Genomic DNA, 5,000 nt, shown 5'->3' with positions numbered 1-5,000 from the left:
TGCCCACACCAAGGCCCGGCATGTATCGATGGTGTTCGACGTAGGGGCAATCTTCTGCTGATGGTGGTCGAGGCAAGAGCCCGCACCAAGGGCCAGCGTGTGCCCATGGTGGTCGAGGCAACCGTCCGCACCAGGGCCCAGCGTGTGCCGATGGTGGTCGAGGCAACCGCCCGCACCAGGGCCCAGCGTGTGCCGATGGTGCTCGAGGCAACCGCCCGCACCAAGGGCCGGCTTGTGCCGATGGTGTTCGAGGCAACCGCCCGCACCAGGGCCCAGCGTGTGCCGATGGTGGTCGAGGCAACCGCCAGCACCAGGGCCCAGCGTGTGCCGATGGTGGTCGAGGCAACCGCCCGCACCAGGGCCCAGCGTGTGCCGATGGTGGTCGAGGCAACCGCCCGCACCAGGGCCCAGCGTGTGCCGATGGTGGTCGAGGCAAGCGCCCTCACCAAGGCCGAGCGTGTGCCGATGGTGGTCGAGGCAACCGCCCGCACCAGGGCCCAGCGTGTGCCGATGGTGGTCGAGGCAACCGCCCGCACCAGGGCCCAGCGTGTGCCGATGGTGGTCGAGGCAAGCGCCCGCACCAAGGCCGAGCGTGTGCCGATGGTGGTCGAGGCAAGCGCCCGCACCAGGGCGCAGCGTGTGCCGATGGTGGTCGAGGCAAGCGCCCTCACCAAGGCCGAGCGTGTGCCGATGGTGGTCGAGGCAACCGGCCGCACCAAGGGCCGGCGTGTGCCGATGGTGTTCGAGGCAACCGCCCGCACCAGGGCCCAGCGTGTGCCGATGGTGGTCGAGCCAGGAGCCCGCACCAAGGGCCGGCTTGTGTCGATGGTGTTCGGGGCAACCGCCCGTACCAGGGCCCAGCGTGTGCCGATGGTGCTGGGGGCAAGCGCCCGCACCAGGGCCCAGCGTGTGCCGATGGTGCTGGGGGCAAGCGCCCGCCCCAGGGCCCAGCGTGTGCCGATGGTTATCGGGGCAATCGGCCGCACCAGGGCCCAGGGTCTGCCGATGGTGCTCGAGGCAACCGCCCGCACCAAGGCTCAGCATGTGCCGATTGTGATCGAGGCAACAACCCACACCAGGGCCCAGCTTGTGCCGATGGCGGTCGAGGCAAGTGCCCGTACCGAAGGGCAGCCTATGCCGATGATGGTCGATGCATGTGCCATCACCATGCGTCATCATGTGCCATTGATGGTCGAGGCCTTGGCCGAAGTTCGATTTTGAGCCACGGTGCCCATGCTTGGCTCCAGCATGTGCTGGTGCCGCATTTTTTTCACTCGGGACAGCATCGCCGGAGCATCGCCGGAGCATCGCCGGAGAACCTGACCGGCGGCATTGGGGTTCCGGCGATTGGGAGGGGGGCCGGGGGGGTGTGCGCACATGATGTGCGATGGGTGCTGGTACTTGGCCTTGTGTTGGCCCCCTATCCCTCATCAAACCTCTGAGAATTCACACCCCCTTAAAGAGCATTTGAGATTTTACAGGTTTGCTACCAGTAGCCGTTAAAGTGTCTGAAATGGGGACACTTTTTTCAAACGGTCACAAAATCTTCTCTACTTCGAGTTTTTAGCTGAATTTTTTTGTGCATGCCAACAAAAATAGAAGGATCATGCCTACAAAATTTGGGGCCAAAAATCCTTATAAAAAAATTTTAAAAAATCCCGAACCGCAAAAAGTTTCGAAAATCGTGAAAAATAGAAAACGAGTCATCTTCCAACGAAACTTCACGTGAAGGCTTAGGGGACCATTGTATGAATTTACAAGCCATAAAAATGGCATTGGCACGGCAGAAATTTGAAGATGTGCCTAAACCCACCAGGGCCCAGCGTGTGCCGATGGTGCTCGAGGCAAGCGCCCGCACCAGGGCCCAGCGTGTGCCGATGGTGGTCGAGGCAAGCGCCCGCACCAGGGCCCAGCGTGTGCCGATGGTGGTCGAGGCAACCGCCCGCACCAGGGCCGATAGTGTGCCGATGGTGCTCGAGGCAACCTGTCGCACCAGGGCCCAGCGTGTGCCGATGGTGATCGAGGCAACCTGCCGCACCAGGGCCCAGCGTGTGCCGATGGTGGTCGAGGCAAGTTCCCGCACCAGCGCCCAGCGTGTGCCGATGGTGCTCGAGGCAACCGACCGCACCAGGGCCCAGCGTGTGCCGATGGTGCTCGAGGCAACCTGCCGCACCAGGGCCCAGCGTCTGCCGATGGTGCTCGAGGCAACCTGCCGCACCAGGGCCCAGCGTCTGCCGATGGTGCTCGAGGCAAGCGCCCGCACCAGGGCCCAGCGTGTGCCGATGGTGGTCGAGGCAAGCGCCCGCACCAGGGCCCAGCGTGTGCCGATGGTGGTCGAGGCAACCGCCCGCACCAGGGCCCAGCGTGTGCCGATGGTGCTCGAGGCAACCTGCCGCACCAGGGCCCAGCGTGTGCCGATGGTGCTCGAGGCAACCGACCGCACCAGGGCCGAGCGTGTGCCGATGGTGGTCGAGGCAAGCGCCCGCACCAGGGCCCAGCGTGTGCCGATGGTGGTCGAGGCAACCTGCCGCACCAGGGCCCAGCGTGTGCCGATGGTGCTCGAGGCAACCGACCGCACCAGGGCCGAGCGTGTGCCGATGGTGCTCGAGGCAAGCGCCCGCACCAGGGCCCAGCGTGTGCCGATGGTGGTCGAGGCAACCTGCCGCACCAGCGCCCAGCGTGTGCCGATGGTGCTCGAGGCAACCTGCCGCACCAGGGCCCAGCGTGTGCCGATGGTGGTCGAGGCAAGCGCCCGCACCAGGGCCCAGCGTGTGCCGATGGTGGTCGAGGCAACCGCCCGCACCAGGGCCCAGCGTGTGCCGATGGTGGTCGAGGCAACCTGCCGCACCAGGGCGGAGCGTGTGCCGATGGTGGTCGAGGCAAGCGCCCGCACCAGGGCCCAGCGTGTGCCGATGGTGGTCGAGGCAACCTGCCGCAGCAGGGCCCAGCGTGTGCCGATGGTGCTCGAGGCAACCGACCGCACCAGGGCCGAGCGTGTGCCGATGGTGCTCGAGGCAAGCTGCCGCACTAGGGCCCAACGTGTGCCGATGGTGGTCGAGGCAACCGCCCGCACCAGGGCCCAGCGTGTGCCGATGGTGATCGAGGCAACCGACCGCACCAGGGCCCAGCGTGTGCCGATGGTGCTCGAGGCAACCTGCCGCAGCAGGGCCCAGCGTGTGCCGATGGTGCTCGAGGCAACCGACCGCACCAGGGCCGAGCGTGTGCCGATGGTGCTCGAGGCAAGCTGCCGCACCAGGGCCCAGCGTGTGCCGATGGTGGTCGAGGCAACCGCCCGCACCAGGGCCCAGCGTGTGCCGATGGTGATCGAGGCAACCGACCGCACCAGGGCCCAGCGTGTGCCGATGGTGCTCGAGGCAACCTGCCGCACCAGGGCCCAGCGTGTGCCGATGGTCGTCGAGGGAACCTGCCGCACCAGGGCCCAGCGTGTGCCGATGGTGGTCGAGGCAAGCGCCCGCACCAGGGCCCAGCGTGTGCCGATGGTGCTCGAGGCAACCGACCGCACCAGGGCCCAGCGTGTGCCGATGGTGCTCGAGGCAACCTGCCGCACCAGGGCCCAGCGTGTGCCGATGGTGCTCGAGGCAAGCGCCCGCACCAGGGCCCAGCGTGTGCCGATGGTGGTCGAGGCAAGCGCCCGCACCAGGGCCCAGCGTGTGCCGATGGTGCTCGAGGCAACCGACCGCACCAGGGCCCAGCGTGTGCCGATGGTGGTCGAGGCAAGCGGCCGCACCAGGGCCCAGCGTGTGCCGATGGTGGTCGAGGCAAGCGCCCGCACAAGGGCCCAGCGTGTGCCGATGGTGGTCGAGGCAAGCGCCCGCACCAGGGCCCAACGTGTGCCGATGGTGCTGGGGGCAACCGCCCGCACCAGGGCCCAGCGTGTGCCGATGGTGATCGAGGCAACCGCCCGCCCCAGGGCCCAGCGTGTGCCGATGGTGGTCGAGGCAAGCGCCCGCACCAGTGCCCAGCGTGTGCCGATGGTGGTCGAGGCAAGCGCCCGCACCAGGGCCCAGCTTTTGCCGATGGTGATCGAGGCAACCGGCCGCTCCAGGGCCCAGCGTGTGCCGATGGTTATCGGGGCAACCGGCCGCACCAGGGCCCAGGGTCTGCCGATGGTGCTCGAGGCAACCGCCCGCACCAAGGCTCAGCATGTGCCGCTGGTGATCGAGGCAACAACCCACACCAGGGCCCAGCTTGTGCCGATGGCGGTCGAGGCAAGTGCCCGTACGGAAGGGCAGCCTATGCCGATGATGGTCGATGCATGTGCCATCACCATGCGTCATCATGTGCCATTGATGGTCGAGGCCTTGGCCGAAGTTCGATTTTGAGCCACGGTGCCCATGCTTGGCTCCAGCATGTGCTGGTGCCGCATTTTTTTCACTCGGGACAGCATCGCCGGAGCATCGCCGGAGTACCGCCGGAGAACCTGACCGGCGGCATTGGGGTTCCGGCGATTGGGAGGGGGGCCGGGGGGGTGTGCGCACATGACGTGCGATGGGTGCTGGTGCTTGGCCCTTGTGTTGGCCCCCTATCCCTCATCAAACCTCTGAGAACTCACACCCCCTTAAAGAGCGTTTGAGATTTTACAGGTTTGCTGCCAGTAGCCGTTGAAGTGTCTGAAACGGGGACACTTTTTTCAAACGGTCGCGAAATCTTCTCCGGTTCGAGTTTTTAGCTGAATTTTTTTGTGCATGCCAACAAAAATAGAAGGATCACGTCCACAAAATTTGGGGCCAAAACTCCTTCTAAAAAAATTCTAAAAAATCACGAACCGCAAAAAGTTTCGAAAATCGTGAAAAATAGAAAACGAGTCATCTTGCAACGAAACTTCACGTGAAGGCTTAGGGGACCATTGTATGAATTTACAAGCCATAAAAATGGCATTGGCACGGCAGAAATTTGAAGATGTGCCTAAACCCACCTAGCACCCGATCGATCCCCGGCTTGCGCATCCTGCCTCTCCGGCCGGCTGAGCGCCCGCACGC

Source organism: Durio zibethinus, unplaced genomic scaffold, assembly GCF_047325235.1.
Source record: "Durio zibethinus cultivar Kanyao isolate XHJ-2024 unplaced genomic scaffold, ASM4732523v1 HiC_scaffold_402, whole genome shotgun sequence".
NCBI lineage: Eukaryota > Viridiplantae > Streptophyta > Magnoliopsida > Malvales > Malvaceae > Durio > Durio zibethinus.
This window is presented reverse-complemented; position numbering follows the sequence as displayed.